General features: G+C 36.7%; 1 long non-coding RNA gene across 1 annotated transcript; it reads left to right on the top strand.

Annotated features, from left to right (window-relative positions):
• Nucleotides 1–531: 531 nt before the first annotated feature.
• On the top strand, nucleotides 532–21,323 carry LOC143655644 (uncharacterized). The gene is made up of 3 exons (XR_013162198.1): nucleotides 532–1,511; nucleotides 13,047–13,093; nucleotides 21,254–21,323. It is a non-coding gene; the product is annotated as an uncharacterized LOC143655644 (long non-coding RNA).
• Nucleotides 21,324–21,653: the final 330 nt, after the last annotated feature.

The following is a 21,653-nucleotide window of genomic DNA, read 5'->3' as shown; positions in this document are numbered from 1 at the left end:
AGGACCCGGGTTCGATTCCTGATGCCTCTCCATGTAAAAAAGAAAAAGGGAACTTATAGAGCATTTGTAGTTTTTTATATGTGTTTCTCTTTTTTAGAAGGATCATTTATTTTATTTTCTGAGGTAACTAGTATGATGATAAATAGTACTTGACCAAAATTCATAGGAAGAAAAGAATATAGTATTTGGTTGGACTGTACATGGTTCATATTATTGTTTTCAGAAGTTCCTGTGACCCTAATGAGTAGTATAATGACTTATTGTTCTCTGCAATATCTGTGCTTCATCAGCTTAGATGGTTGGAATGGACAGGGGTATCCTAATCAAATCTGATATGCAAGTATTTAAATGGAAAATCTTTTTCTTTCTACTTCATTTTGTATTTTTCCATTATTGGGCTGCTGTATCTCCAAGGCTCTTTTGTTTTCCCTTTGCTTTTATTCTTGCTTCTGGGTACATGCCTGTTTACTGTTTCAATTTACTTTCTTTTTTTCTCATTTCTTTACCACTAAGTTGCTTCAGGTTCTTTCCTAAAAATTCATTCCGTCTCTCTTTTTTTTCCCTTACTTTGCTATTTTCACATTTACAGAGCTTTAATGTGGCATTTATGCTTGTCTTTCAGGCTAGATCTAATCTTTCAATCATTTGACATATGTATTGAATGCCAACTGTGGATCAACCTGATTGAGAAAATCTTTCTATGCCAAGGAGTTTGTATTTTATTCTTTAATCAATAATAAATCCCCTGGGTTTGGAGTGGAGTTTTAGATAGGTTAACTGCCAAAGCAGTGAGAAGAATAGATTGGGGAGGAATGAAATTTGGAAACATGGAGATCTGTTTGGAGGCAATTGTATGTTTGTGTGAGAGATGATCAGACCCTGAATTATGTAAGTGGGAAGGGGAAAAGGTGATAGAATCATTAGGATTAAATAATAATATGTGTTAGGAGGAAAATGTAAAAGGTTATTTTAGTGTACAAATAAATCAATACATAGTTTCTGAATGCCTCTAATATAGTCTAGGCACTGTGATTGTTTTGTGATATAAGATCTGTTGGCATTCACAACCTAAAAGGGATTATAGTAACTGACAGTTAATAACTGGTGTTTAAGAGAAGGGAAAAATTAGCCTGGACTAGGGTTGTCTGAGGCACTTGTGTGAAGAAGGGTAGAGTTTATTTGGTGTAGAGGTTATATGACTAAGGTCATCTGCTTTCTAGATTTGGAGTTGAAGGAGATGAAGGTTGATGGTGGGAGGAGAAAAAAGGGAAGAAGGAGACCCGGGGTAAGACCCATCAACTCCATAGCCTCATCACGGTTTAATAACCACCCTTCTGATTAAACCATTCTAGAGAACTATCTTCAACTTCTTAAGGTTCTTGCTGGCATAGTTTCTACGTCACTGAATATCTTTGGGTTCAGTAAGACTCTCCCTTCTCATTTGGATTTGCAGTCTTTTGTAGCGTTCCTGGAGAACAATGGAAAGGACAATTCACTGCAATCCAGAAAAGGTAAAGGCCACATTTTACTTCATTTTTAACTTGTTTAATTCAGGTTTAGTAGCTTTTGTGTTGGCGAAATTACAGTGCTCAAAATGTTCCCCCTGTAGTTAACTGGGATGCTGGCGTGAAGTGTTAGAGATGTTTCACCCTGGGGTTTGGGAGCTGCTTATATTTCAGGAATGACCTTAAAAACTTCACCTAGATAACCAGTAGTCTACTCTCTAGGGTTTCCTGGTGCACCAATGTGTGTTTTTATCTGGTTTCCAAAAAATCAGTTCATGTGATGATCACAAAGGTATTAATGTTCTTTTTAAATTACGTTTTGATTTTCTCCTGTCTTGAAATTATTTGTTTTAGTAAAAGTTCCTTTCCAGGATTTTATTTAACATAAACCATTGTAATTCCAGTGGTCAGTGTTCAGGCTATGGAAAAACCATAACATTTATTTACCCGAGTCCAGAAGAATGTGAATTTCTCAAGGGAAAAATCATGAGAGGTGTGAAAAATGGGGTGACAATACAAAAAGATGACTCCTAAGGTTAAGTCTAGAAGAGATTTTATTGCATTCTTGGATTGCTTGTTTCGAGCAGAGTTGGCAAACTTTTTCTATAAAAGGCCCGATATTTTTTGGGCTTTATGAGCCATTCCATCTCTGACTCAACTTTTCAACTCTCCTATAATAGTGTAAACAGCAGACAATACATAAACGAATGGGTCCAGTAAAACTTTATTTATAAAATCAAGCAGTGGCTTGGATATGATTTGCTGGTCATAGTTTGCCAACCTTTAGGAGGGGTTAATTTAGAATTTAATAGAATGATTGGGCTAGACTCCATCTATTATGGTCATTCCTCTCACACCTGGACACAGTGCACTTTAAAAAGATAGCTGGCTTCTCTTTTCTCTGGAGTGCTTTTAGGAAACTGTTCTGTTAACTCCCATGAAAACATTCCGGTTTCTCACAGCTTCTCTAAATCAAGGAGTTTAGAGTAACTTGACAAATTATTTGTATTTTATTAGTATTGAGTTTGATCTTCTCAGTCTTTTATAATAGTTTTATTTTACTCATCTTGAGCACTTTATGTTCCGTTATTATGATTAAGTTGAAGAGGTAAAATGCTTTTCTGTTAGTCATTCTTGAGGAAAGGCTGCCTGCCCATCATTTCATTGAATGCTTTTTCAAAGCACCAAATAAAAATTTGAAGGGAAAATTGTTGTGTCTTCTTACCTTGACCTAGAATTTTCAGAAAATGCCCCTAAATCATATGAATATCTTTAATCCTCAGAATGAAATAAAAATCTGGTCTATAAATGTAATATTTCCATTTATGGAATATATTTTCACTGACTTTTTTATGAAACAACAGTTAACATTTACTAATTTATATATATTATTTTATTTCTCATTTAATCCTTACAATCACTGTATAAGGTACTATTTTATTTCTATTTACAGATAAAATAATTGATACTTTGAAATATTAAATCTGCTCAAGAGCACCCCACTAATAAAATTTATGTCTGACTGACCCCCAAACCTCTGCCATTATACTCTACTGTCTCTTATGGTATGAAAAGTTATAGTAGCATTCACACTTCCATATATGGCTCAGAGTCAGGTGGTTGTAGCAACTCTTAATGTCTTAGAAATTGCTACCAGCTAAAATGTGCTTTAAACAAATAAGTTCCCTTTTCTGTCAACAAACATATAGTGAGCACTTAGGTATATCTTCTTAACTAGGTATTAAAAAAGATGCAAGATAGTCTGATGCTACCAAGATTATTGTTGCTTCCAAAGACTCATTTCTGATGTGTGCCTAATTGAGTATTCTTCCCAACCGACAACTTTTTTTTTCTTAAAAAAATTTATAAGCTAAAGAAAAAGTGAAACAAGTGGCACCATGAACACCTATGTACCCTTCATCTAGGCTAACCAACTATTAATATTATGGCACATTTGCTTTTTCTGTATATAGAATTTCTCTATATATATTTTATTTTTTCTTTCCTGATCATATTCATTATACAAAATTTGGAAAATATGGAAAAGTGGAAAGAAAGACATCATTCATAATTCTGTCTTGGAGAGTCAACAGCTTTAAGCATTTGGATGTATTTCCTTTTCATCTGTGCTCTATGCTGGCTTCTTATTTATGTAGTTAGCAGAGTTGAGATCACACGGTCTGTATTAAGGTGGATGATCAGTATATTTAGTTTTGGGCTCTGCCTTTTCCATTGCACGTCTTTGTCCCAAAACTCCATGAAGCTGCCTCCATTCATTCTGTAGACATTTCCAGATGCCCTACGGTTCACCAGAGACTGTGTTGGTTGCTGGGGTTGCAAAGATGTTTTAGAAAGGGCCACCTCCTTCAGTGTCCAGGGGTGGGAAAGACATGGCTGGTGTGAGGTTTGGAGTCACAAAGGTGTGGCTGGGCAGAGGGCTTATAACAAAACAGCGGCATCCCAGAGTGGGGTGGCGTTTGGAGTGGATCTCAAGGAAGATGAGGCAGAGAAGGGAAAGGCTGAGGGAAGAGCATGGCAGTGGCCCGGGGCTCTGAGGACAAGAGGCAGGAAGCAAGGTTGAAGGAGAGGGTGGGCCATTTGAAAGTAAGTTGCAGACATGATGACACTGCTGTACCTCAAGAATTTTTTTAACTTTGTTAAGCTTTTTGTTGTAAAATGTAATAGAAGAGGCCATAAAACATAAATGTGCAGCTTTATACATTATCATGAAACAGAGATTCATTTAAACACCACTCGTAACCAACATCCGGGAAGAGAACACTTCCAGCTCCCTTGAAGCACTGCCCAGGCCCCTTGTAAATACCATCCTCTCCCTTCTCCACTAAAAGAAGTGAATATCTCCACTATATTCATTTCTAATACTACAGATTTTAAAACTTAACAAAAAATAAATATGGCATGTTTTAATAATTTTTAAAAAATATTTTTATTGATAACATAAAACACAAACATTCTTAACATGCAAACATCCAATATGTGGTGTACAATCAGTGGCTCACAGTATCATCCCATAGTAGTATATTCATCGCGATGATCATTTTTTAGAACATTTGCATCCAGAAAAAGAAATAAAAAAAAAAAGAAAAACTCATATGTACCATACCCCTGACTCCTCCCTCTCACTGATCACTAGTATTTCCACCTACCCAATTTATTTTAACTTTGTTCACCTATTATTTATTAGTTTTTAATCCATATTTTTTTACTCATCTGTCCAAACCATAGATAAAAGAAGCATCGGACACAAGGTTTTCGCAATCACATGGTCTCATTACGAAAGCAATATCATTATAATCATCTTCAAGAAACATGGCTACTGGAACACAGCTCTACAGTTTCAGGCATTTCCCTCTAGCCTATCTAATACACCTTAAACTAAAAAGGGATATATCTGTATAATGCATAAGAATAACCTCCAGGATAACCTCTCGACTCTGTTTGAAATCTATCAGCTACTGACACTTTATTTTGTCTCATTTTTCTCTTCCCCCTTTCAGTCGAGAAGGTTTTCTCAATCCCTTGATGCTGAGTCCCAGATCATTCTAGGATTTCTGTCCCTGTACATTAAGGATTTTGGCATGCATCTTCTGTATTGTATTTAGAATTTTAAATTTTGTTGTATTGGGAGCATAGGTAACACCTAGTCTGACAGATAGCTGGAACTGCCAAATTACCAAGGCGTAATTACTAAATCCATGTTGGCTTTGTCTGTTTTTTTAAAAAAAAATTTAAGTCACTTTACCTCTATAAGTACCTAAAATGAGCATTATCAAAGTTGTTTCAGACTTACATGTCTTCCCCAAATAGTACTCTTGTGCTGGTTTGAAAGGATGTATGTACCCTAGGAAAGCCATGTTTTAATCTTAATCCCATTTTGTAAATCCAGCTGTTTCTTCTAATCCCTATTCAGTACTGTATGTTTGAATCTGTAATTAGATCTCCCTGGAGATGTGACTCAATCAAGAGTGGTTGTTAAACTGGATTAGGTAGAGATGTGTCTCCACTCATTTGGGTGGGTCTTGATTAGTTTTGGAATCCTATAAAAGAGGAAATATTTTGAAGAATGAGAGCGATTCAGAGAAAGCAGAAAAGAACAAATAGGCACAAGAAGCAGAGAATCCACCAACCTTTGGAGATGAAGAAGGAAAACGCCTCCCGGAAGCTTCATGAAACAGGAAGCCAGAAGAGAAAGCTAGATGACACTGTGTTTGCCACGTGTCTTTCCAGATGAGAGAGAAACCCTGACTTTGTTTGACATGTGCCTTGTCACTTGAGAGAGAAACCCTGAACTTAATCGGCCTTCTTGAATCAAGGTATCTTTACCTGGATGTCTTAGATTGGTTTCTGTAGACTTGTTTTAATTGGGACATTTCTCCACCTTAGACCTGTAAATTAGAAACTTAGTAAATTCCCCTTTTTAAAAACTGTTTTGTTTCTGGTATATCACATTCCAGCAGCTAGCAAACTAGAACAACTCTTGTATTCAAAATACAGTAAATGAAATAGCAAATCCTGACTGTGGTTAAAATAGCTTGAGGGGTGTTTAAAAAATACTGATACCTGAACTCCATCTTCCCTCAATCATGGGATTGAGAAAGCCTTCTTGACCAAAAGGGGAAAGAGAGAAATGAGACAAAATAAAGTTTCAGTGGCTGAGAGATTTCAAAGAGAGTCGAGAGGTTATCCTGAAGGTTATTCTTAGGCATTATATCGATGTCCCATTTTAGTTTAGGGTGTATTGGAGTGGCTGGAGGGAAGTACCTGAAACTGTGGAGCTGTGTTCCAGTAGCTTTGATTCTTGAAGATGATTGTAAAAAGATATAGCTTTTACAGTGTGACTGTGGGATTGTGAAAAGCTTGTGTCTGATGCTCCTTTTATCCAGGGTGTGGATAGATGTGCAAAGTATAGGGTTATAAAATAAATAAATGATGTGGGGTTAAGGGATAGAATAAATTGGGTAGATTGCAATATTAGTGGTCACTGAAGGGAGGGGTAAGGGGTATAGGATGTTTTAATTTTCTCTTTTTCTCTTTGTTTTTCTGGAGTGATGCAGATGTTCTAAAAGTGATCATGCTGATGAATACACAACTATCTGCTGATATTGTGAGCCATTGATTGTATAATATAGTTGGACTGTATGTGGATAAAGATTTCTCAATAAAAATATTTTTAAAAATAACAACTTTGTTTAGTTATACTTGATGTACAGTAAATTGTACGTATTTAAAGTATAGAATTTGATGAGTGTTGACATAGTGTACACTTATGGAACTGTCAGCATAGTCAGGATAGTAAGCACACCCATCACCCCAAAAGTTTCCTCATGCCCTTTTGTAATAACTCCCTCCCATACCTCCCCTCTCTCTTCCCACCATCCCTAGGCAACTATTAGGAAATCATACAGTATGAACTGTTGTACTGTATTTTTTGTTTAGGTTTGTTTTACCTAGCATAATTATTTTGAGAGTCATCCCTGTTGTGTGTATCAATAGTTTGTTTATTGTACTGCTGAGTAGCTTTCCATTGTGTGGAAATGCTACAGTTTGTAAATTCATTCATCTGTGGAGAGACGCTTGTGTATTTCCAGTTTTTGGCTATTAGAAATAAAGCTATAAAGAACATTTGATCCAAGTCTTTGTATAGACACATATTTTTCTCTTCGTTATATATGTAAGAGTGGACTAGGTGGGTCTTAGGGTAAGTTTAGGTACAACCTCTTAATAAACTGTCAAGCCATTTACCAATGTTGTTATATAATTTTACATATCCATCAGCAGTGTGTGAGGGTTACAGTTGGCCTACATTTTTTATCCTGGCCAATACTAGATATGGTCAGTCTCCTTTCCTTTACCATTCTAATGGGTGTGAACTGGTATCTTGTGGTTTTAATTTGCATTTTCCTTATCACTGATGGTGTTGAGCATCTTTTTATGTGCCTAAGTGCCATCAGTTTATCTTCTTTGGAGAAGGGTCTTTTGCCCACATTTCAAATTGGGTGTTTTGTTTCCTTTTAATTTTGTTGTAAGAGCTGTTTATATATTTTAGGTGTAAGTTCAATGTCGGCTATAAATTTTTCAAATGTTTTCTTCTAGTCTGTGCCTTGTCTTTCATTTTTATTACATATGGATTCTAATTTAATTATTCTGGCTTGGGATCCAGACATTAGTATCTTTAAAAGTGCCCAGATGATTCTAAACTGTAGTTAGAGTTGAGAACCACTGTTTCTAAGGCACGATTGTGAACGGCTTTAATGAATAACAGCTTCTTTGCTGTGGGATAATTTGGGGAGGTAAATTTTTAGCTTTTAAATTTTGAACATTTGTCTACTGTACTTAGACAACACAGCCAGCAGATGGCAATAGCATAACATCTAAAAATTTTTCTAGATGATCGCCAAGTCAATCAGATTAAAGAATGTGCAGAACTTCTTTTAATATTAAACTGAAAGATACCTATGTCATTTATTTCAGACAAGTTAGTGATATTAGGCAATTTATTAATTTTTTAAAAATATATGCTTCATCAATGGGTTCAGTTTATTAATTTTAAGTGAACAAAGCAGAACCGCAAATATTTTGGAACACTGATTTAACTGTATGAAAGTAGAATGGGCATTAGTGAAGATCAAAAATTGAATTTGGAGCAATGTGTGTAGTGTTAGTTTAATAATAATTAGATTCCTTTTTCTCTTATTTCCTTAAGTTCTTAATAATGAAATATTAAATTGTAGTCAAATTCTCCTTTTTTCATATTGATTTGCTTAGATATGAGTTAAATTCTTTTTATCAGGAAAAATTGCAGACATGCAAAAGGATTGACATCGGTGTAATGAATATCCAGCTTCATTGATTATTAACTCATGACCAGTCTTATTTCATTTATACTTCCACCCATTCCTCCCTTACCTGCCGCTTCCCCACCAGGTTTTTTTTTTAGAAGACTTTAAAGATTCCCTTTTATTCAAAGTAGTTAGATGTATATCTTATTTATTGTGAAAAATGACATATACCAAAAGCAATAAATTCCAAAGCACACTGCAACAGTTTGTTGTAGAATAGATTTCAGAGTTTGGTATGGGTTACAATTCCACAAATGTTTAGGTTTTTAGTTCTAGCTACTCCAAGACATTGGAAACTAAAAGAAATATCAATTTAATGATTCAGCAGTGTTCTAGTTTGCTAGCCACCGGAATGCAACACACCAGAGACAGATTGGCTTTTTTTTTTATTTATTAATTTAAAAAAATATTAACAAATCATTCCATTCTACATAAACAATCAGCAATTCTCAATATCATCACATAGTTGCATATTCATCATTTCTTAGAACATTTGCATCGATTTAGAAAAAAATAAAAAGACAACAGAAAAAGAAATAAAACAATAACAGAATAAAAAAGATTATACATACCATACCCCTTACCCTTTGCTTTCATTTATCACTAGCATTTCAAACTAAATTTATTTTGACACTTGTTCCCCTTATTATTTATTTTTATTCCATATGTTCTACTTGTCTGTTGATATGGTAGATAAAAGGAGCATCAGACACAAGGTTTTCACAATCACAGAGTCACATTGTGAAAGCTATATCATTGTTCAATCATCATCAAGAAACATGGCTACTGGAACACAGCTCTACATTTTCAGGTAGAGCTCCAGCCTCTCCACTACATCTTGAACAACAAGGTGATATCTACTTAATGTGTAAGAATAACCTCCAGGATAACCTCTTGACTCTGTTTGGAATCTCTCAGCCATTGACACTTTGTCTCATTTCACTCTTCCCCCTTTTGGTCAAGAAGTTTCTCTCAATCCCTTGATGTTAATTCTCAGCTCATTCTAGGGTTTTTCTCAATCCCTTGATGCTTAATCTCAGCTCATTCCAGGATCTCTGTCCCACATTGCCAGGAAAGTCCACACCCCTGGGAGTCATGTTCCACACAGAGAGGGGTAGGGTGGTGAGACTGTTCGTTGTGTTGGCTGGAGAGAGAGGCCACATCTGAGCAACAAAAGAGGCTCTCTTGGGGGTGACTCTTGACAGATTGGCTTTTAATAAAAGGGGATTTGTTTTGTTAGTGCTTCAGAGGAAAGGCAGCTGATTTTCATCTGAGGTTCTTTCTTACGTGGGAAGATTCAGGGTAATCTCTGCTGGCCTTCTCTCCAGGCCTCTGGGTTCCAACAGCTTTCCCCAGGGTGATTCCTTTCTGCACCTCCAAAGGCTTGGACTGAGCTGCGAGTGCTGAGATGAGGTATGCCGAGCTACTTGGGCTCTGCTTCATTGAACTCTCTTTTAAGCACCAGCCAATTAAATCAAATATCATTCATTACAGCAGGCACGCCTCTTAGCTGACTGCTGATGTAATTAGCAACAGATGAGGTTCATGTACCATTGGCTCATGTCTGCAGCAACAAAACTAGGCACGTTCACTTGGCCAAGTTGACAACTGACTCTAACTACCACAAGCAGTTGTGCTCATTTGTTAAATCCTATCTTCTCTGTTATAACTCCATCATCTGCTTTGATCTTTCTCCCAATCGTTTAGGGGTATTTGGGCAATGCTCATTCTAACTTTCGCATTTTGGAAGGGGCTGTCAATAATATGCGATAGGGTGATGGAACTAGTTGATGTTCTGGAGAAGCTGGCCCGTCTGGGTTTCAGAACTTAGCTGGCCTAGGAACCCATTTGGAGGTTGTAGGAAAGTAATCATAGTACATGGAACTTCTGTAGGATCTCAGATAAAGCCCTAGGTGTTCTTTAGGGTTGGCAGGAATGGTTTTGGTTGGGGTTTCGCAAACCATGATAAAGCAATATCTAACTTAAGTTTACATAAGAGTAACCTCCAGAGTAACCTTTGACTCTATTTAAACTCTCTCAGTCACTGATACCTCATTTGTTATGATTCTTTTCCCCCTTTTGGTCAGGAAGGCATTGTTGATTCCATGGTGCCAGGGCCAGCCTCATCCCTGGGAGTCATATCTGACATTGCCAGGGAGACTTTCACCCCTAGATGTCATGTCCCATGTGGGGGGGAGGGAGGGCATTCACTTGCAGAGTTGGACTTGAGAGAGAGAGAGAGAGGCCATATCTGAGCAACGAAAGAGGTCCTCTGGAAGTAACTCTTAGGCATAACTATAGGTAGGCTAAGCTTTTGTGCTACATAAATAAGCTTCCCCAGAGCAAGCTTCCAGATCAAGGGATTGGCCTATTGACTTGGGAGTCCTTAATGTTTGAGAAAGTATCAGGGGTTTCCCCAGTGGTAAAGTTTAATAATTCCATATTTTTTCTCCCATTCCTCAAGAGACTTTGCAAATACTTTTAGATTATCTGTTCACTGTACTCTGGGATGTATCCGGGCATTGCATTAAGCTGTACAGAATTATAAGCCCTCTTTCAATTTGGGCTCCCTATGCTTGGATTGTTTAAATGAGCTATCCAGACAGGTTGAGTTAGATTATGTGCTCCCAGAATTTAGGTTCTGGACAAAATAAACCTCTCTTCCTTTGGTCTCATAGAGTAGGTGAAGTTCTAAAATACAGACAATGTCTTTGCTATCCCTGTATCTTCTTTTACCTTAGTCCTGACCCAGTTGGCTTCGTTCTTATCTCTAATTGAAGCCTGATCTTTTTTTTCAATTTTTTGTAACAGTTGTATGTGGCAATGCTGATCTTCAGAACTGCAGAACTCCTACTCTTGGGTCTTAGGTGTCACACAGGTACCCAAAGTTCCAGGGAAATACCAGGTTATACATATATAGCACAGCCTCTCAAAATCTAGAAATAACAGTTACTACTTCAGACTAAATGGGACAGCTCTCAGAGCTTACAATCTTCCCACCACATATTTTGAAGCAAATAATTTCTTATATAAATTATAAATTTGTTTTTAAGTAATATAGAGTAATGAATATAGCAACAGTCCTCAGACTTCTGGGTCCCCAGACACTTTTCTACTGTTAAAAATTATTGAGGATCCCAGGAACTTTAATTTATTTAGGGTCTATTGACTATTACTGGATTAGAAGTTAAAACAGAGGAACTTTTAAAATATTTATTAATTTATTTAAAGTGACAATTTAAAATGATTATATGTTAACATAAAATAAATTTTTATGAAAACTAGCTCTACTATCCAAAAAATAGTGAGAATGTTGGCATTGTTTTACATATTTGCAAATCCCATTAACACATGACAATAAAATACAATTGGATCTTTATATCTGCTTCTGCATTCAACCCATTGTAGTATGTTGTTTTAGTTGACGTATATGAAGAAAACTCAGCCTCGTAGAGATGTGTAGTTGGAAAAAAGAAGTGCATTTTATTACCATTGCCAGGTAACTTTAGTTCTTTTGTGCTATGCCAAGATTCCTTGTACACTTGGAACAAATGGCACTTTGTACACTTGGAATGAAAATGGCAAATAAATAGTTTGACATTATTAACCCCTTGAAAGAATCTTCCAGGGATTCCCAGGAGTCCTTGAAGCACAGTTTGAGAAGTAATGCTCTAGAAATGCTTTGTTTTAAAATGGTCCTTCCTTTTAAAAGTTTTAGTAAAATTTGTTTACTTCTATTTTGCTATACAAACATACTAATGAAGAAAGTTAACAAAAATAAAGCAAAGACCACAGCACTTCTAAGCTTATCTTCTGTTTAGTTTCTTCTCTTTTAGTTCTCAGTATTGGAACTTATTTTATCATCTTTCCCTTTCCAAAATAGAAGTGGGTTTTTTTTTCCTGATTGTTAAAAATAGTATTTATTAACTATTTTTAAAAAACCAAACAAACAGAATAGGCGATAACAGACCACCACGGTCTTATTGAACTTGTAAAGAAACTTTACTCATAATCACAGGCCCACCTCCCCCCATGTCTTATGATTTAGAACTTAAATAAAACTTTAATGATTTGGGACTCCGCTATCTAGAAAAGAAATTGGAGGAAGACAAATTTCATCTGATATATTTAACTGGGTTTTTAAGGTTGTATTAAATTGAACCATTTGTTCTACTTCATAAGATCTTTGACTTAACTGACAGAAGGGAGGACTTCTGTGTTTAACTCTAAATTAAAGACAGAACATGTGATCCAAATGTAATGTCAATATAAAATCTGATCTAATTTAGTGTTTTGGTGTTTTCGTGGTGTGAGGGTGGCAGCTGTAAAGTATAAGAGATGTGAATTAACTGAGCTCTTCCTCAGAGCCTTCAAAGCCTCCTACTCTTTCTCTTCAGGGTTCGAAGATCTATTCATCACTAAAATGAATTGAACTTGTTTTTTTTATCCTCCAAATTTAAAAAATCATTGTGTGTGATAAAGGCACTCTTTGGAGATTTTGGGATTTTTAAAAATCTGAGAAAAATTTAATTATTTGCAAACTATAGTTTTAAAACATGTATTTTGAAGTATTTATTATAAAAGACTATTAATGATAGTTATGAACATTTTGTCCAATACATAATTAAGAATTAATCACTAATGCTAGTCTCCATCCCCCCTTTCTCATCTTCACTCTTAGCACATGTGAAAAGTGAACGATAGACATGTGATATCTGGATCATCCAGGTGAGTTGGTGTAAGAATTGTGACCAAAATGTGAAACTTAGAAAAAGATGAGTGAGTACGAAAGTACAGCAAGGGTAAAAACTTAAAGGCAGAAGCAAGCTGTCTTATAGCAGTGACCTTCCCAAATTCAAATATTTCCCTTTACTTTACTGGAGCATGTCGTTTTCTCTTAACAGCACTTGCTGAAGTCCTAATTTTTAATTTTTTTTTTCTTTATTAGAGAAGTTGTGGGTTTACGGGATCAATCATGTATAAAATACGGGATTCCCATATACCACCCTATTTTTAACACATTCCATTTGCGTGGTGCATTTGTTACAATTGATGAAAGCACATTTTTATAATTTTACCATTAATTCTATTCCCTGGGTTAACTTAGGGTTCACTATTTGTGTAGTGCAGTTCCATGGTTTTCAATCTTTTTTTAATAAGAACTAGTTTGAAGACTGCACTTTTCTCTTAATGCGTAGTTGAGATCAGTTTTTATAAGGGAATGTGAATTGGGTGTGGGTGTGGGTGTTTGGCTGCGGCTGAGTAGACTTGGCAATTTGTAGACACAGTGAACCATTCCGGAGGTCAGGCTGCTAGACTGAGGAGTTGAATGTGGGTTAGAGTGCTGGAGGCAGAGGAATAATAAAGGCATCTTTTAACATTTTTATTGTGATATATAATATATGCAGAAAAGTGATAAATTTCAAAGTACAGTTTAACAAGTAGTTATAGAGCAAATTTCAAAGTATGGTATGAGCTTTAGTTCTACAATTTTAGGTATTTCCTTCTAGCTATTCTAATACACTAGAAACTAACAAGAAATATCAATAATAATTCAGTAGTCACAATCATTTGTTAAGTCCTATCTTCTCTGTTACAGCTCTTCCCTCTCATTTGATCCTTCCCTCAATCTTTAGGGATATTTGGGCAATGACCATTCTTACTTCTTCATGTTGAAAAGGACTGCCAATATTATGGGGTAGGGGGATACAACTAGTTGATGTACTTGGAGAAACTGGTGCCTCCGGGTTTCAGGGCTTATCTGGCATATGAATAATCTGGAGGTTTTAAGTTTCTGAAAAATAAACTTAGGGAGTGAAACTTTTATAGATTCTCAAATAGAGTCCTGGGAATCCTGTAGGGTTTTCAGGAATACTATTGGTTGGGGCTTGGCATACTATAGCAATTTGCAATATCTGGCTGAAGCTGGCATAAGAGTAACCTCCAGAATAGCCTCTCAACTCCACCTGAAATCTTCTAGCCACTGATTCCTCATTTTATTACATTTCTTTCCGCTATTTGGTTAGGAAGGCACTGTCGATTCCACAGTACCAGGGCCAGTCATCCATAAGAGCTCTGAACAAGGTGGGAATGTGCAATGGAGACATTTGACCTTTTTTTTTTCCTTTGGCCAAGGACAAGAGCATTTTTTTTTTCTTACACCTTGTGATCTTTTCTCCCTCAGATTCAGGCTGGTACTATTAGGTTATACTGTAGCCGCATTATGTAGTTTGGCTTGGAAACCCAACCATTTTTAAATCATTTTGTGTCTATAGGAAAAGTATTGTGAATTCTAAATAACCATCTCTTCACTGAATTTATAGGATCCTGTGTTGGGATTGCAGCACTAACCAGAGTGACTACACTTTTATTTTTCTTTTATTATAGAAAATCTTGTCTTAGATTTCTGATTGTTTTTCTTAGCTATTGACTAAATGTATCAATTTTACTGCTTTTTCATTTGGTCTCCCTAGAGAACAGAATTTTGTAAAATAAGATAGTAGATTAGAAATGATACCACACTGATACTGAGAGTGGTAGCTTATTTTTGAGGGAAGAGAACACTACCAATGTGAAACAGCCGCAGCTGAGATGTTTAAAATAAGGCAAGCATCTCCTTCTGTCTCCATGGCACCAAACTCCTCATCTTTCTGCATTTGTCCGTATCTCAGTAAATAGTAGCTTTCTCCTTCTGGTTAGTCAGGTCAAACTTGTTAGTTTGACTCCTCTCTTCTCTTCATACCCCACACCCAGTCTGCCAGCAAATCCTGCTTATTTCCTTCAAAATATATCTGACCACTTCTCACCACCTTCACTGCTACCACTTTGATCAAAGCCACGATCATCTCTAGACTAGACAACTGCCATAGCCTAACTGGTTTCTGTATCCAAATGCCCCACTATGCTTTCAACACATCAGCAGGAGTGCCCTTTTAAAAATCTCTGTCATACCATATCACTCCTGTGCTAAAATTCTCCAATTACCTTCCATCTTACTCAGGTTGAAACTTAGAGTCTTTCCAGTTGCATGTAAGAACCCATTATATTTTGACCTTCATTTGACTCTTGGATCTTTTTTTTTTAATTTTAAAAATATTTTTATTGCAAAATCTTCACATACATACATTCCATACATGGTGTACACTCAGATGGCTCACAGTATCATCACATACTTGTGTATTCATCACCATGATCATTTTTTAGAACATTTGCATCACTCCAGAAAAAGAAATAGAAAAAATTCATACATACCGTATACTTATCCCTCCCTCTCATTGACCACTAGTATTTCTGTCTACCCAATTTATTTTACCCTTTGTCCCCCTATTATTTAATTAATTTTTATTCATATTTTTTTTACTCATCTGTTTATACACTGGCTAAATGGAGCATCAGACACAAGGTTTTCACAATCACACAGTCACACTGTAAACATTATATCTTTATACAATCATCTTCAAGAATCAAGGCGACTAGAACACAGCTCAGATGTTTCAGGTACTTCCCTCCAGTCACTCCAATACACCAATAAACAATACACTCCAATAAACTAAAAAGAGATATCTATATAATACGTAAGAATAACCTCCAGGATTGCCTCTCTGCTCTGTTTGAAATCTCTCAGCCACTTTTATTTTGTCTCATATCTCTCTTCTCCTTTTGGTTAAGAAGACTTTCTCAGTCCCTTGAGGCTGGGTCCTGGCTCATCCCGGGAGTTCTATCACACGTTGCCAGGGAGATTTATACCCCTGGGAGTCATGTCCCACATAGGAGGGAGGGCAATGAGTTTACCTGCTGAGTGGGCTTAGAGAGAGAGGCCACATCAGAGCAACAAGAGAGTTTTCTGAGGGTGACCCTTAGGCAAAATTTTAAACAGGCTTAGCCTATCCTTTGCAGTAATGAGTTTCATAGGGGCAAACCTCAAGATCAAGGGCTTGGCCTATTGATTTGGTTGCCCCCACTGCTTGTGAGAATAACAGAAATTCTCCAGATGGGGAAGTTGAATATTTCCTCTTTTCTCCCCAGTCTCCCAAGGAGACTTTGCAAATACTTTTTTATTCACTGTCGAAATTACTCTGGGATATATCAGGGTATCACACTAACCTGGACAAACCAACGAGATCTCACATCCATGTATTTATGAACTGTCTATACAAGTTAAATTAGGAAATGCACTACCCAGAATGTAAATTTTGCACCCAATAAACATTTCTCCCTTTAGTCTCACACAGAAGTTGAAGTTTTAAAATATGGGCGATATCATCCTTTATACTGTATTCTGATATACCTTAGTCCTATCCAGATCAGGTTCATTCATATCTGTACTCAAAGTCTCATCATTTTTTTCAGCTTTTTAAACAGTTCCTCTATGGGGTACTGCTGACTTTTATAGCTTCAGAACTCTAATTCTGAGTCTTAGGTATCACATAAATACCTGAAGTTTCTGGAAACGTCCGTATTATATACAAACAGTGTAGTAGCTCAGAATTTAGAATTAATAGTTACACCTCCTGAATATATATGGCTGCTGTAAGAGCTTACAATCTAGGTCCCTTTTCAATAGACCCCAAACTGATAACTCATGCTCTCTACTTTAGTTCACTAAGTTTTTATGTTATAGTTAGTCCATATGATTGAGGCATGATAATATTTGTCTTTTTGTTCCTTATATTTCATTCAGTATACAGTCTTTAAGGTTCATTCACCTAGTTGCATGCATCACAACTTCATTCCTTCTTGCAACTGCTCAGTAATCCATTGTATGTAACACCACAGTTAACCCTTCCATTTCTCAGTCATTTTACCCATAGGCTACCTCCATTCGTTGTGAATCCAGAATGCTGCTGCCATAAACACCAGTGTGCAAATGTCCATTTGTGTCTCCACACTCAGTTCCTCCAGGTAAATACTAAGCATGGGGTTTCGGGATCATACAGCAACCCCACCCCTAGCCTCCTGTGGAACCACCACACTGCTCTAAGGGACTGCACCTCTCAGTTTCACTACTGACAGTAATTAGGTACATCTCTTTCTCTGCATTTTCTCTGGCACTTTTTTTCTCTCTGTTCATTTTTAAACACTTTTATTCTCATATCATACAATCCAGCCTAAGTGTATAGACATGCCTTTGCTACTCTACTCTATCTGAAGACTTTTCCTTTTCTTCCACAAAGAATCCTTATCTCTTTCCCATGCCCCCACCTGTTGACATTTAATTTTGGCATAATACCTTTGTTACATTCAGTGGAAGCATATTACAGTGTCACTGTTGACTATATACCCTAGCTTGCATTGATTGTGCTTTTTCCTACATACCATCTGTTTTCAACACCCTTTAATATTGACATTCATTTGTTCTCCCTCATGCTGAAGCGTTTTTTAATTTGTACATTTAATCACCATCTTTGTCTACTCTAAGCAATCCTAAATTATATTGACTCTGACTCTCGGATTGTATCTGTTCCAGCCATAGCTGACTCTTAGTGGGTTTTTTTTTTTATCATATTAGATATTTTCCTGCCTCAGGAGCTTTGGGCTTGTTACTTTCTCTTCCTCTCAATAGCTGCATGATTATTTGTCCACCTACCTCAAGTCTTTGCTTAAGTATCATCTTCTTAGGAGGGCTTTTCCCGACCACCCTATTTAAAATTGTATATATACCTTTTTTGCCACCTCCCCTGTGTTCCTTATCCCTTATTCCTGCTTTATTTTTGTCCATAGCACTCATCACCATCTGATATACTTTTTATTTTATTTGCTAATTATCTATCCTCTTCCTGTATTGGAACGGAAGCTCCATGAGGGTCAGATTTTTTGTGTCTTTTGAGCCCTACTATATCTCTATAACTTAGCACAATGCTTGACATAAAGATGCTCAATTCACTGAATAAATGAATAACAGCTAACCATTTTCTGAATGCTTATTATGTATCAAGCACTGTGTTAGGATCTTTTACCTATACCTGATCTTCATGATAATGCTACAGGGAAGGCAGCAGCCCTCAGAGAGGGTGAGTGACCTGCCAAGCATGATTTGTTAGTAGAAGAGAGACTCTACCAGGTGTGGTAGAGTCAATTGTCAACTTGCCAGGTGAACATGCCTAGTTTTGTTGCTGCAGACATGAGCCAATGGTACGTGAATCTCATCTGTTGCTGATCTGCAGTTGGCTAGGAGGTGTGCCTGCTGCAGTGAATGATGTTTGACTTAATTGGCTGGTGCTTAAATGAGAGAGCTCAATGTAGCACAGCCCAAGCAGCTCAGCATACCTCATCTCAGCATTCGTGGCTCAGCCTAGGCCTTTGGAGATGCAGAAAGAAATCGTCCCAGGGAAAGTTGTTGGAACCCAGAGGCCTGGAGAGAAGGCCAGCAGAGACCATCCTGTGCCTTCCCATGTAAGAAAGAACCTCAGTGGAAAGTTAGCTGCCTTTCCTCTGAAGAACTAACAAAATAAATCCCCTTTTATTAAAAGCCAATCCATCTCTGGTGTGTTGCATTCCGACAGCTAGCAAACTAGAACACCGGGTCTTTCTGCCTCCAAAATCTGTGTTCTATTCATTAATCTTCCCCTATGTTGACAGTGTAAATACTGGGTCACGTAAGATTTACTGAGATGTTCAGTGTTCTTTGATAAAAAAGCATATGTTACTAAGTTCTGAAAATGTCCCTCTTTGATTATCTTGATTTAAAAGATTAAAATGAAATGAAATCAGGTGTTTAAAGGGGCATACCTCAGTTATTTGGAACATTTACTTATATGTAGGACAATTCATTCTCCAAAAGTGCAAGGTAGAAGGGAGTATTGTTTGTATTCTTGGAGAAGTCTACAAGATCTTTGTCCAAATCCTAATTCTCCTTAATTAGTTTATGTTTTTAAAAGCAAACATTTTTAGGAGTACTTTATAAATAGTATCTCATTTAGTGTTATCTTTATAATATCTGGGAAAATTATTTTATCAATCTTGTTTTGTTCCCTGATACTTAAAAAGAGTTTGTACTACATGATCTCCAAGGTCCCTTCTAGCTCTGAAATCTTAAAACTTTCTAAACTGTGGTCTGACAACTTAGTTACATTTTAAGAAAAGTAAGATAAAGTTCAGCTCTTCCTAGTGGGAGCAGAGATGAGGGCAGAGCCCTGAAGACAGTACAGAGTAGAACAGGAAGTTGTAGTTTAGGTGAATAAAAATCCAGAAGCCTATAATGTAGCACAATGCCAGTCTGGGAAGGAGGAAAGGGGCATCACATTATTTTTCAATGTTGTGAATCTTTTTTAGAACACCTTGCTGACTTTCCATACTACCTTAAGGTAGAGATTGCAATTAAGTTGAAAGAAGCACATGATACCTCCTTATCCAGCACTAGTTTTTAGCTGTAGGTTGAAGCTTGGCCAGTGGTTTTCTTCCTCCCAAGGTTTTAAGAAACAGGAAATAAAAGGATTAAGACTATGGTAGATGAAAACATCAAATGTGAATCTGATCAAGCATCTAGAACTAACTACAAATTTTTAAAGAAATATAGAAGACAGAGGAACATATTGAATGACACTGCTAGGGTACAGTTACCATATCTAGTCTTTCGGAAACTTTACAAGACACACAACCCAGCTTCTTCCAATAGATCAATTGCTTGGATAAAAAAAGGAAGAGAGATGGATCAAGACCTATAGCTTAAAAGCAATTTGAGATATAACAGCCATTTTCTGTGCATTACTGTATTGGGTTCTTAGTCCCTGATTTGAACAAGCAATCAAAGAAATCTGACCACCAGTTACTGGAAATATTAAGAAATTATTGTAGACTTTTCTAAAGGTATAATGATGCTATTGAGTTGTATTTTAGAGCTACATACTGAAATATTTAGGCATGAATGATGTGAGGTCTGAGATATGCTTCAAAAATAATTGGGAAATAAGGTCAAGTAGGTGGGGTGAAACAGGATTGGCCATGAATTGATAAGAGTTAATTCATGGGTTCATAGGGATTAATTATATTATGATATACTTTTTGTATATGTTTGAAATTTTACAGTCTAAAAATATTTTTTTAAAAAACCTGATAAATACGCACAAGCTTTTCAGTATAGAAGTTATAAAGGAAGCGATTACAAAACAATGCATGCTTAGTTAATTTCGTGCAGAGGCAACATCTTTCGGTAGTATTTTCTACCAAGCACAAACATAGTATATTTGTTATAAAAGGCGAAAACATTCAGAAACATCACAGTAGAGAAAACCCTATTCTTTGAGCAAATGCTGTTTTAAAAATGTGGAAAACTATCATGTTATTTGCACATAGCATTACATGCCTTTTTCTGTTTATGAGATGCACAAGAGAGAGATGAAATTTCTTACAGAGTTGAGCAGCTAATTTAGATTCAGACAGCTGTAGAGAGAAAATTTCTTAATGTACTTCATGGTGTTTGCTTTGAAGAACGGTTATTAACATTTATTCTAGAGTTAAAACAAAAGCCTGTGCATGTTAATGCATTATATGGTGAAAACTGTAACTGAAGTGGTAATCTGGAATGTTCCAGTATGCATCTACTCCTGCCCTTAACGCAGGTGGCAACTGCAGATTAATTTTGGTGCAGTTAGGCCTTCGATGAAGGGAAATTGGAACCTGAGAGTCTGTCTTCTGCACTACTCATTGGGAGATGTGGTATGAGAGGATTTCCACTTTCTGTTAATAACCTCCCCGGGTGCATTTCCTCTTTACTTTCATTTTCCTTAGCTGTGCAGCAGCTGCAGCAAAGTAAAATGTGATTTCCTGCTCTTAGGAATGCTGGCTTTTCTTGTGGAGACTCATAACTGAAAGGGTTGAGTGTGTATGAATTGAGCTACTTATATAGCTGATCTAAACACTAATTTTTTGTTGTTTTGTTTTTCTAATTAGTTTACTTCTGTGCCTGTTGTGGATTTGCTCAGATTACTCGCATTAACATTTAACTCAGGTGTCTCAAAGGTAGGTATACATCCTTTTTTTTTTTTTTTTTTTTTAAAGCAGGCAGAAAATTTACTGGGACAACATGTGAGAGGTCATTGGGCACTTTCACAAAGACAAAGGTGAGAAAGGTGAAAGGCCCTGGCAGTGTGGGGCCATTTGCTTTTATAGATTAGCTTTACTTACTCCCCCTCCCCCTTTCTTCTTTGGGGCTCTTTCTCATACCCTCCCTTCTCTCCAGGGCTGTGGGGATGGTAGACAGCAGAGTATTTGGGTGTGTCAGTTGGCTCCACTCTTCTCCATCGATGACTCACTCAGGTGGGTGTCATATGGCCCCCAGGTGCTGTTTATT

This window comes from Tamandua tetradactyla, chromosome 14 (genome assembly GCF_023851605.1).
Source record: "Tamandua tetradactyla isolate mTamTet1 chromosome 14, mTamTet1.pri, whole genome shotgun sequence".
In the NCBI taxonomy this organism is placed as follows: Eukaryota; Metazoa; Chordata; class Mammalia; order Pilosa; family Myrmecophagidae; genus Tamandua; species Tamandua tetradactyla.
The sequence above is the reverse complement of the archived record's forward strand: the minus strand, read 5'-3'. Positions and strand labels throughout refer to the sequence as shown.